This window comes from Pseudonaja textilis, chromosome 1 (genome assembly GCF_049901715.1).
Source record: "Pseudonaja textilis isolate UNSWEBS1 chromosome 1, rPseTex1.2, whole genome shotgun sequence".
Lineage (NCBI taxonomy): Eukaryota > Metazoa > Chordata > Lepidosauria > Squamata > Elapidae > Pseudonaja > Pseudonaja textilis.
The window spans coordinates 107,163,459-107,176,655 of record NC_141990.1 but is presented as its reverse complement, the minus strand read 5'-3'; the positions used below and the strand labels follow the sequence as shown (position 1 = coordinate 107,176,655).

At 37.0% G+C, this 13,197-nt stretch overlaps 1 long non-coding RNA gene across 1 annotated transcript in view; it reads left to right on the top strand.

Annotated features, from left to right (window-relative positions):
- Nucleotides 1–12,053, top strand: part of LOC148127748 (uncharacterized) — a 133,301-nt gene extending 121,248 nt beyond the window's left edge. The window contains exon 4 of the long non-coding RNA XR_015741080.1: nt 11,539–12,053. This is a non-coding gene — a long non-coding RNA (uncharacterized LOC148127748). The remainder of the gene's footprint in view (nt 1–11,538) is intronic.
- The last annotated feature ends 1,144 nt before the right edge of the window (nt 12,054–13,197 follow it).

Genomic DNA, 13,197 nt, shown 5'->3' with positions numbered 1-13,197 from the left:
TGTCATTTATGACCATTTCCTTAGATTTTGTGAGGTAAACATATTTGAGTTGCAAGTGGGTGTTTGCCTAACAGAAATAAGTATATAGACCCCTCAGAAAGAAACTATTCCCCAGACTGAAAGATCACAAAGTTCCTCTCTCATTCCTCTCTTCTAGCCATATCAGTAAACAGTTCAGAAGATGATATAAGAGACAAATCAAGTCTAATATCTTTACAAAAGGAGCTTCCCTCCCATGTTTTCTTTGGATTTATTACCTCTATTGGAAGCTTGTGGTAGACATTGCCTCACCATCAATTATTATTCAAAGTTAACAAATCCCTTCATGTCAAGCCCATTGTGAATTTGACCAATGAATATGGTTACTCTGTGCTTATTTCCTGCTGTTTGGTGGAGGGAAAAAAATCAAACAATCTTACTGCCTCATAAATATCAGAATCTCAATATTTGTGCTGAAGTAGTTTCTGACCATAAGCCAAGGAGACTGCCTCACATTTATGGCTTGGCTTTTTTTTTCCTGGATCATACTAGCTGAAATCAAAGCCAGGTTCAGTGTTTATATTCCTATGAATTCCAGGGCATGACTTGATATATAAAAACTCAGCAAACTCAGCAAGCATTGCAATCCTAACTAAATCCTACAAAGAAGTACAGTTGATCAAGTTGTTCAAGATCAATAATCATTTGCCCAGATCTCATGATTTGATGTCCCATATTTTACAGAAATAATGGAAATTACAGAAACAATGGAATTATAATAATTAACATTCCTGGACTTATATATTTTCCTTTGAAAAGTTCCCTGACTTTAAATACTATTTTAATTCTGCATCATGAAAGTATCGAAAGGGAAAATAGAAGTGTCAGCTTTGGAAGCCATATTAGCATCAGAAGCTTCCACACCGCCACATTCTTGAGCCTGGGAAAATGGGAGGGGGGAATTTCTTGGAGCGACTGTGGTTAGACATAATAACATTCTTTTTTCAAGTCAAGGTCATGTTATTTCTGCACCTGGCTGAGGAATGCTTGAGGGGATGTCTCAAGTTGGAAGGGAGGGTGATTGGGGCATGTGATGAGGGGTGAATGGAGTGGGTTTGTAATTTTTTACTTATTGGAGGGAAACCTGGAACTTTCAGATTCGGAATTTCCCAGATGTGCCAGTTTACTACTCTAAAAAAAGGAACATTTGAGAAGATGTCTTGGAGTTACTGATTGGAGTTGAGGTTTTCTGGAATGCTGACATGAAGTCATATTCCAACTAGCTTGTTTAGAAAAGTCTAACTGTCCAATGGATATTAAATTTAGGGCTGCGGGAAGGCTGGGATAGAATATTCATCTAATATTCTTAATTTGCTGATTTGTGACAAAGTATCTCCATATTATTTTATTCAAGCACATGAATCTCCCTTTGTCCAAAACTCTGATAGCTGATCTTGTATTCTCAGGCAGAAGAAAACCTTTTGAAACCTTTTGGATCAATTTTTATTTGATTCCTTTTAAACTGGGACTGAGCTTTGGGAACTTCTGTGTGAAAAGCATACAATCTGAAGCCAAGTTGTGGACTCTTGGCAATTTATTAAAAAGTAGATTGTGCTCAGATATAGTGACTTGTTGAAGACTGTGCGATAAACTTAATCACTTATTTTTTATTTTGATTCTGATTTCACCAGGCCTTTGACCAATAATCTAATCATAAGGCCAACTTAGCCCCTGAAGTATTAAAAGTATTACTATTGCAATCAGTGCAAATCCATTTAATTTCCATTTTACTATGCATTTCCTCATTTAATGGTAGGCTTAAAATACAAGAATCACTTCTGTTAGTTCCATTTAATATATTGCTGAGGTAAATTACTAAATGCAATTCTCAAATTCAGGTTATTGATATTCATTGTTATTATTCTAAAGTTTAAAGAAGAACAATTTTGGACACAAGAAGATTTTTGAATTGTTAAAATGTTATACTATGAATGTATCACCTTAGTCACTTTCTACTTAATCAGTAGAGCCTTACACCTTGAACTAAACTAAGAGTAGCTAATCTCAACCTATTCCTGATTCTGAAAATGTTGCTAAAAAAATGGGGGCTACCTTAATATACTGTATATCACACATGGAAAAACTGTAAGGCACTTAGAACATTTTGTTTTGTTTTGGCAATAATAATTGCAGAATGCAATAATAATTCACATCTCTGAAAAACAAACTTTATTTCTGAAATGTCATTATATGTCATACATACATGCATGCTTACATACAGATACTTCTTTCAGGATGTCCTCATTTCAGCTCCCACATTATTGCACTTCACCCACATTATTACATCATTTTTATTTTTAATTCCATTCACAAGAGGATTTCTCATGTAGTCATCTTCACCTACTTCAACTTTTGATTTAATAAAAATCACTGCATTTTCTTTTCTCTATTAATAATTCCTTGTTCTCTTTGACTATACTAATTCTCTATAAGTGCATTATACAACACCATCCTCCTTTTTTACAACATTCCCTTATATAGGATTTTTCCCCTTTCATCTGTAACATTCTCCACTTTTTCAAATACTCCTTTAGATCGCTTCAACATTTTCTGTGACACTTCAAACTATAATTATTGTCACTGTGTTCCAGAAAATTCCTCTTCCCATATGACCACTTCCCACTCATTCAGTTGAGAGGTAGATTAATCATCTAGTATTTTTTTTCATACAGGACATTTTTTCTTCCCAAGTCATTCTGCTTTCATTCTATTTATTCTTCTTTCCTATTTTTAATGTCTATTTTTCTCCAAGGTTCATTCCTGATATTATCCCTTATCTAGAACCTTTTATCATATTGGCATCCTTCACTAATTATCTCAGGTATTCAGCAAAAACAATGGAATTGCGTTCTTAGATTTATCTCCATTTTTTTGTCAACACTTTTGTTCATCCTTGGACCAGTGAATGACTTGATCATTTTATTCTATAATGTCTTATTTCCTTCATTCACATAAATTCAAGTTACCTGGCAGATTATTCCTGTTGCCAGATAGCAATCAGTCAAAATATTACACAATTTCCCCCAAATTTAAGATCTATTTCTGCTCTTAACACTATTCAATGGAATGTTTTGCGATTATCACTATGGATTCTTCCTTTAATACACATCCTAAAAATCAATTCATACTTTCTGAAATATATTTGAGCCCTTTAATGTAGAAATAAATTGATAGATTCACTTCCTGCATGAACTGATAAACTCTACTCCACAAGAGCATTCATATCTATTATATCGTTCCCCTCTCTCTTAGTTTGACAGATAAAAAACATCGTTTTTTTACTCTTAATTTCTGGTCTTTACCACTTGTTTCTCTTATAGTCCAAACCATGCTGTGGTTATCACCACGTAAGTTTACTGATACTGATCTCTGATGCTTTTCATGCCTTTGGTCAACTGAGACTTGTGCATTATGCTTTTTTAGTAATATAGAGAAGGCATAGGTATCAGCCATAATATCGTCTGCATCTTAGCAACTAGGAGGTACACAGAATAGAAGAGAATTCTTTATTGGCCAAGTGTGGTTGGACACACAAGAATTTTGTCTTAGTGCAAATACTGTCAGCATACATAAAAGAAAAGATACATACATTCATCAAGGTACAACACTTAATGATAATTATAGGATACAATAAGCAATCAAATCATACTAGGAAACAGTCAATATAAATTGTAAGAATACAAGTGACAAAGTTACGGTCATACAGTCACAAGTGGGAGGGGATGGTGATAGGGGGTGATGAGAAGATTAACAGTAATAGTAGTGCAGACATGTAGCATCTTGAGACACATTTATGATATTCTAAAGCAATTGTTCTCAAATTTGGCAACTGATGTGTGGAATTTAGCTTTCTGAATTCCCCAGCCAGAAGGATCTCCATAGATTTCAAAGTTGCCAAGTTTGAGGAAAAACTGCTCTAAAGGAAGATACTGCCAAAAGTGTGTCTTAATATTTTTTGTTTAATTTAATTAGGGCAGTTAACATGTACCATAACATTCATTCTAAGGATTTAGATAGCTGCACTAGAGATATTTTATTCTCCTTATTTGAATCGTACAAAAATTTTCTTAATTAGGATTGAGTTTGGGCTAATAACAAATTAAAAAGCAACATTTAAGATCATTAATAAAATAATAAAGTGAGTATGGATGGTGGAATCAAGCCCATGTTTCATTGCTAAAGCTCAAGTCATTTTAGAAGAATAATTGGAATACGTGAAACTCATAGCTAAATAGATGCTTACTAAATTTCTTTCCCGGACTTTTACTTTGCAGCTTGAACAACAGATTATTTATTAATGCATGGCATATTTGTATTGCTTATTAATAATGCACTCTTCTTAGCAATACTCCAGTTTGAACTTTTCTGAAAAGTATACATGTATACATCTTTGGATTTTTTTTTTAAAAAAAACAATTCCTGGCATGAGCTGGACAAGGCACAATTATTTCGTTCAGGATTTAATTCACTAGATTAATATCCAGCACTTGCATTATCAGATGCTATTATCTGTGGTTGTAAAGAGGGAAAATATTTTAATGACCAGAAAAATGAACACACACACAAACATACCACACTATATTAAAATGAATGTCCATTGTAGAAGCCCTGTCTAAACTTTTTCAAGCTAAATCTTTTTTCAATTTCTTCTATTGGTGCCACCACCTCAACCAACACATTGAGTTGAACAAAGGGCAAAGCAAACCTGAATCAAACGTTGCTTGCGATTTTTAATAAAGGTGTCCACATTTCATTGTTTTTCCTCAAACTTTAGCTGCATTTAAAGAACAGTCCCACAAATCTTTCATGTTCTGTCTCTTTGCAGTGAATAATTACAGGAAACAAGAAACAATTCTGAAGATGTGGGATTTGATTCCGATTTATAATGTTCAACCACTTTTTGTTCAGAATCAGTTTCTGAGTCAGTTATTCATTAGGGATGCATTGACTTAAAAATGATTAGGAGCAAATATTTTAGAATTCATGAATACATAATGGCAGTATCTGTCTGCTATTCCTTAAAACTTCCCAACTTTTTCAAACTTTTTCAGAAGCCTAAATTTTTTCAGAAGCCTAAAAAAGATGGCACTGATTAAAAGAGACCACTTATTGTGCCTCTTGAAGAAGTAACTTCTTTTTTCCCAAGAAACCTAAAAAAAGATCCTGTTTTAATGAATAGTAGAGAGGTACTAGGCTCAGAAAGCTCTGAACCATTTATACCAACCATTTGCCCAGCCCTATCTGCTTAGTTAATACCAGCTTTCCTCAGTTATAAAGACTGTCAAGATAATAGACTGAATGCATAGAGCTATCTGCAAAATCATCTTCATTTCTGCCAAATGTCCATGCTCCAAAAAGCTTCTCTGGATGTCTGATGGAGACCCTATTGACAAGGATAAGCTATAGGCTGGGGCATGCTAAGGGAGAGTGAGCTTATCCAACAGAATGTGCCCCTGTCCAATTCGCCTTAATCTTTTCTTTCCTGCAATACTTTATTTATTTTTATTTATTTATTTTTGTTAATTGCTTACAAGATAATAGGTATAAGTAAAAACATAGTTATGAATACATGGATATATATAAGAAAAATAAAATAAAATAAAACAATAGGACAGGAATGGTAGGCACATTGGTGTGCTTATGCACGCCCCCTACAGACCTCTTAGGAAAGGGGTGAGGTCAATAGTAGACAGTCTAAGGTTAAAGTTTTTAGGGTTTGGAGAAGAAACCGCAGAGTCAGGTAGAATATTCCAGACATTGACCACTCTGTTGCTGAAGTCATATTTCCTGCAATCAAGTTTGCTGCGGTTAACCTTGAGTTTGTATCTATTGTGTGCTCTTGTGTTGTTACGGTTGAAGCTGAAGTATTCATTGACAGGTGGGATATTGCAATACATGATTTTATATACTATACTTAGATCAGACCGAAGGCGGCATAGTTCTAGGTTTTCTAGATCTAGAATTTCGAGTCTGGTGGCATAAAGTATTCTGCAATGAGTAGAGGAATAGAGAACTCTTCTTGTGAAATATTTCTGGACTTTCTCAACTGTGTTAATGTCAGATACGTAATGTGGGTTCCAGACTGATGAGCTGCATTTGAGTATTGGTCTAGCAAATGTTTTGTATGCTCTAGTTAGTCGTGTGATATTACCAGAGAAAAGGCTACGTAAGATTAGGTTAACAACTCTTAACGCCTTTTTGGCTATGTAGTTACAGTGGGCTCTAGCACTTAGGTCATTAGAGATGAGTACTCCAAGATCCTTGACAGAGTTTGGATCATCAACAAGGTCTTGACTATTCAGCTTGTATTTTATTTTCTGATTTTTTTGCCAATATGTAGGACAGAGCATTTATTTGGTGAGATTTGAAGTTGCCATTTCTTTGACCATTCTGATACATAGTCAAGGTCTTTTTGAAGGGTAGCAGTATTGTCTGTGGTGTTGAATAGCTTTACATCATCAGCAAAGAGAATGCAGTTGCTCTTAATATGATCACAGAGGTCATTTATGTAGAGTATGAAGAGAGTTGGTCCTAGAACACTGCCTTGGGGGACACCACTATTGACAGGTACAGAATTTGATAGGACACTCCCAATTTTGACCATTTGTTGTCTGTTTGACAGGAATGCTTCTATCCAGTTATGCAGTTTTCCAGAGATACCATAAGATTTTAGTTACCCCCTTCAGCATCACAGCCCATGATTTTCAACATGACTCCTTGGCCATTAAGAGAGTGGAGAGGTGGAGGTGGTTTCAGTGACCTGCCAGGAAGAAGAAACGATAAGCAGTCTCAATGTAGATGCCCTGTTACATCTGAGAAAGATACTGCATAAAAAGAAATTATTATTTTTAGTAGCATAGAAAAAGACTATCATTATCCGAACGTTGCGTTCTAATTCAGAGAATTCTGTGTCTGGAAACAATGGCTTGACATTTGCAGTGGATGTTCATGAGCTAGAATCAGAAACTTTTTCCAATGTGATAAAGGTTTAATGATATGCAGGGTTAGTCCTTCATGGCCAGAACTTTGCCATCACTGCCTGATTCATTGGTATCAATTGCACAAAGTAAATCCCTGATGTTTTTTTCTTTAAGGAATAGTAGTTTCTTGTTCTTACTTTGGTTTCTTTGATTTCTGTATCCCTGGGTTGTCATCGGCTCCAATAATTAATACTGCTTATACAACATCAGTCAGTTCCTAATTACTAGTGGTACTGTTTCCCAGGCTTTGGATTTAAAGGGGGAAAATGAGAGAAAGAATGATGGAGTTTATTTATACAGAGGAAAAAAATCAAGAATTATTTAATCAAGGATTAAATTCTTATTTAATCAAGAATTAAAGTAAACTCTTAAGTGAACAAAAGAAAAAAGAAATGATATGTTTAGTGCATTTTTTTTTCCCTTTGGGGAAAAATGTATTTAGGGAAATATGACAGATGTGACATGACTACTACTACTCCATAGTTGGACTTAGCAGTCAATCAAATATCTGATCCCTGGTGGAATGACTGGCTGAGGTTGCTTAGTGGAGTTCATGAAAATTGTTCCCATAGCAACGAAGCTGAGTTCTGTCAAATAACTCATGCTGAGATTAAGTCCTATATGTGTGCTGGGAAGCAACAAGGGAAAATAAGTTGGCTCTAACAACCTTGGTTCCCTAATTGAATCAGTTTGATCCTTTTCACACATGGACATGCAGGCAAAAGGACAGGGACCTAACTCTATCACCATCACAGCAGCATGAAAGAAGCAAGATTAATTTCATTTCCATCCTAAATTACTTCAGCCATCATCATTGCTATACAACACTCCCAATGTGATCTGCAGGGAAGAGAGGATTTCCACCCTTGCATATAAATGGAGAGAAAAAGAGTTGTAAATGCTACTCTTGCCTAAAATATCCCTATAACCTACCAGTCTACTCATCTTTCCTAGGGAGCTAAAAATATGAATTCTGGGGGGGGGGGGTCACATTTAAATGGCATACTTTTAAACCCTACATTTGGTCAGGATTTTACATGAATCCCAAATTGTGTAGAAAGACTCAAACAAAGGGTGTTCAACATTTGCATGAAGAATCAGTTTCTAACCTTCAATCTCTAATCGAGTATTGGCAGTGGAAATGGTCAAATGGTCATTATTTAGATAATGAGGTTAGCACAAGAGCCCTAAGTTCACTACATGCACTGATGACATAGACAAAAACTTGAGAAGAGGCTATATGGTATTGTTATGACTCCCCTTCGAAATTCAAACGAACAAAACAGAAAGCAGCCGTTTCACAATTAAATCAAACGGAAAGAAGTCTTACAAGATAACGGCTGGCAGAAACCACAGCATAAATCTTTACTCTGTCTGGCAAACCAGTCCTGGCAATAAATCTTCAGCCTCAGAGCTCCTTGCTGTAACATCTTCAAATAGTTATTTTGTTCCTGGCGAAATGTACCAGCCCAGCTGTGTCCTTTTATACTCATTAAGGCAACGTGCTAATTTACTGACTTGCCCTTCTCATTTGCTCCAGCTGATTTTGCCTTTTCAACCGTCTTCTATTTTTTACATTTAACCACAAATTTTCCAAGTTCTCATCTCCACTAGAAGACTCTCTCAAAACTTCCCTGTCAGCCATTCCCGGCTGTTGATCAGATAAGGAACCAGAGGAGGTCAAAGGTCCTGACAATTCTAATACATCAGGTCTGTCGTCCTTTGTCACGTCCATCTCCTCATCCTGGTTATCAGTCCAATCAGTAAGCCAGGCTGGTTCATATTGTTCTGACATAACCTCTTCACTTGAATTCATATCAATCACAGAAGCTGAATCCAAGCCCGGAGCCACAACATGGTATATAGCACAGATATGATATCTCTAAATTATATTAAGATTCTTCAGATCTAAATTATATTCAGATTCTTCTTCATTCTTCAGATATGATATCTCTAAATTATATTCAGATTCTTCTCTAAGAGTTCATTTCAACAGTTGATCTTTTCATATAATGGTCCTTGTAGATATTAGCAAATACCCCTCATCTTAAAAGTTCATGTGCACCAACTTACCTCCCAAATTGGAAACTCTTTTATATTCTGTGTAGGTCAAGCATATTGCAATTTTGTAGAAAAGGAAATCCCAATTAAATTGAATCAGGTCTGTTCTGTTGTTTATTATTTTTCCTAATATTATTTTGGCTGGTTTCAGATTAGTTTTGCATTCTGTTCCCTTCAGTTCACATGCAGAAGCTACCAACACATGATGCAATGAAGAGTTATATTTTGGAGGCAGCTTTTTGGGGCTGAGAGAAAGAAACTGGTCCAAGATTACCTCTATACCTAAGTGACTAGAACCTGTTTACTCATTCCTGAACCTTAACTACTGCATCATGCTGGCTCTCAAATTAAACTTTTTTTATTGATCTTGATTAAAAGCTCTGCACTTGGTTAGTGAAGAATGAGGGACTATGTTGAGTTGAACAGTAATGCAATTTGTATTAATGGGGTACTTCCTATTACTTCTCTAAAAGAAGCATTTACACACTTTGTTTTATTGGGATTATAAACTGCTCCTGTCAAATGTCTTTCATTTCAATACATTGAGTTAAAACAAACAATTGGTATTCATCTGATTTCAGTAAATTGAATGAAAAAAATACAATTAATCCAACCACCACCAATATAACTTCCTTCCTTCCTTCCTTCCTTCCTTCCTTCCTTCCTTCCTTCCTTCCTTCCTTCCTTCCTTTCTTCCTTCGATCCATCCACCCACCCTGATTATATTTTCTTGGCAACGTTACTCACAAATGGGTTTACTACTGCCTTCTTCTTCAACAATGACTTTAACAACTTCCAAAACATCAACAAGGAAGGAAATCTCCTGATCTTCACTGACTGGACTTCCTGAAAATCTGGGTTCAATTACAGTTTCTCTCTCTCTTTGATCTAATTTCTGAAGTGGGTATTAGATGAAGTGGGCTGCCTTTCAAACTTTGTAAAATTAAAAGCAGCATCTTAAATTTTATTTGGAAATCAAGTGGCAATCAATGCAAGCTCCACAAAACTGGTATTATAGCTGAAAAATATGCAGATCACTTCATATTGGACCAACTGTAGTTTCTGAGTAGTTTTTAAGGGCAAGTAGACTATATTATACAATAGGCAAAGTAATAAGGACATCGTACAATAGATAATTATTGTAGCTACCTAGTACAGCAGTATAGTAAAATATTTAAGTAGCTAAGTAACCCAGTAGCCAAATAAGATCACAGCCTTCTGTCAGGCTCTGAGTTCACTCAGAGCCTGTCAGCTCCAAATATGCCTTGAAGCAGGTCAGCTGGCCATGTCATCTTATCTCTGCTGCTGAGCTATTAAATAAACCACCATTGCAATACTAAGGAGCTGGCATTTGTATTCATTTCAGGACAAATCTTCAGTACTGAAGGAATGGCTGAGAGAAGGATGTCATTTTTGTGCAACAACCAAAACCAGGCCAGGAATACCACTAGGATTACTACACCTAGTATTGGATCATCATCATCCATGGCAGGATATCGGTATGGATTTTATTGGGGACTTACCTAATAGCTGAGGTTATACTATTATTTGGACCATAATAGACCCTTTCTCCAAGCAGGCACATTTTATATCCTGTACTGGTCTTCTGTCAGCACATAAATTAGCCGGTCTATTAATTAAAAATGTTTATCAGTTACATTTTGGAGAGAATTCTTACAGATTATAGGGTCATCACAAGGACTGGGGGTGGCATACCATCCCAGTACTAATGGGGCTTTGAAAAGAGCGAATGTGGGCTCTGTTAATACCTTTTGTGGTACAAAGCAGCAGAGGACACACCCCTTTTAAGGTTGTATATGGAATGGATTTCATAGCTGTACCTGAATTACCTGATACGATGGGCAACCCTACCACTGCTTCCACCTGGTCTACGAAGATCACAGAAACTTGGAGAAACATACATGAAGCTATATGTAAGGCATTGAAAGCTTGTAAGACACATGCCAATAAGAAATGGAGTGACCATGCACCATTTCAAATAGGAGATTTAGTATATTTGTCCACCAAATATCTGAAGTTGGGTGTCCCATGTACAAAGTTGGGACCCAAATATATAGGACCTTTTACCATAAACCGGGTGATTAATCCTGTTATGGTACAGTTGAACTTACCACCACAGTTCAAAAAGGTCCACCTAGTATTCCATATTCGTCTCATTAAACCCAGAAGATGTAATTCCAATGATCGGTTACCTGGTCCAGTGAAGGCAGATCATTATGAGATAGAGTCTATTTTTGATTCATGGATATGTAGAGGAGGTCTACAATATTTAGTAAAATGGAAGGGATATCCTTTAGGTGTGGCTTCATGGGATGGCCACATCGATGTTAATGCACCATGTCTTCAGCGGACCATGTCTTTAAATGGTACCCTGGGAAACCCAAGGGGGGACATGAACCACTATGATGATAATCATTCCCTTTTTATTACTTTACAGGTAGAGGGGGCCGCCTGTTGGGCTCCAAGTTCACTTGGAGCCCGTCAGCTCTGAATATGCCTTGCAGCAAGTCAGCTGGCCATGTCACCTTATCTTTGCTGCTGCTGGATCTGTATTTCTGCTTGTGTGCTGGTCAATGGCTTTGAAATGACTGAGGATGGATTCTGCAACAACTGCGGGATGGAGGATGGTTCTGAAGCAACTGCAGGGCTGCAGGATGGATTCTGAAATAACTGTGGGGCTGCTGGAAATGGCTCTTTTCATGTATTGATGTGGTGCATATTGCTAAAGGGGGTTGGGGCACATATAGGTGGTAATTAAGCCTTAGGTAAAACATGGTGAAGGTGGCACCAGGTGGGGATCAGTTAGTGAGGATCGGAATAGGGTAGAGATGTAGACATGTTATAGGGTTAATAGCATTTAGGGATAATGGGTTAGGCATGACCAGAACTACAACTGCTATAGGCCTGGGTGTGGTGGGGTGTGTCTCATGATAATGGTAATAAAAGGAAAGGGAGCAAACTCAAATCCAACTCTAACTTTGCTTGCTTTTAGCCTTTTTTGTCAAAGAAGAGTATTTGTTGTTTGCTGAGCTAATGAATAAACCACCATTGTACTACAAAGGACCGGGCATTTGTATTCATTTCAGGACAAATCTTCAATACTCAAGGACTGGCTGAGACCTTCTTTGGTGCACCAGCCAAAGTTAAGTGTAGGTCTCTTTGGCCACAGTTTTCACCTGCTGTTTCATCAGAATCCTGGGTGTACAGAAGGATCCTAAAGTTTGAATCTGTTCTATAACAGTAGTACTTCCCCATCAAGAAATAATTGGTGCTGGCAGAAAAAGTCTTGAGGTATCCACAGTAATTCAGACTGATTAGGGTTCAGCTCCACAGTATTCTGTCCTGTAAGGACAGATCCTTACTGTCTCCAAATACTAGAAAAGGACATCAACAGCATTTTCCTCTTCATAGCCTGGGGTAACAATATACAGTTGGGTGTAATCTGAGTACTGATGATACTGTACCCTGAAGTATTGACTGAGCTCTCCATGTAAATTCATAGGTATGTGTTGTGGCTCCGGGCTTGGATTCAGCTCCTGTGATTGATATGAGTTCAAGTGAAGAGGTCATGGCAGAACGATATGAGCCAGCCTGGCTTACTGATTGGACTGATAACCAGGATGAGGAGATGGACGTGACAAAGGATGACAGACCTGATGTATTAGAATTGTCAGGACCTTTGACCTCCTCTGGTTCCTTATCTGATCAACAGCTGGGAATGGCTGACAGGGAAGTTTTGAGAGAGTCTTCTAGTGGAGATGAGAACTTGGAAAATTTGTGGTTAAATGTAAAAAATAGAAGATGGTTGAAAAGGCAAAATCAGCTGGAGCGAATGAGAAGAGCAAGTCAGTAAATTAGCACGTTGCCTTAATGAGTATAAAAGGACACAGCTGGGCTGGTACATTTCACCAGGAACAAAATAACTATTTGAGTGAAGACGTTACAGCAAGGAGCTCTGAGGCTGGAGATTTATTGCCAGGACTGGTTTGCCGGACAGAGTAAAGATTTATGCTGTGGTTTCTGCCAGCCGTTATCTTGTAAGACTTCTTTCCGTTTGATTTAATTGTGAAACGGCTGCTTTCTGTTTTGTTCATTT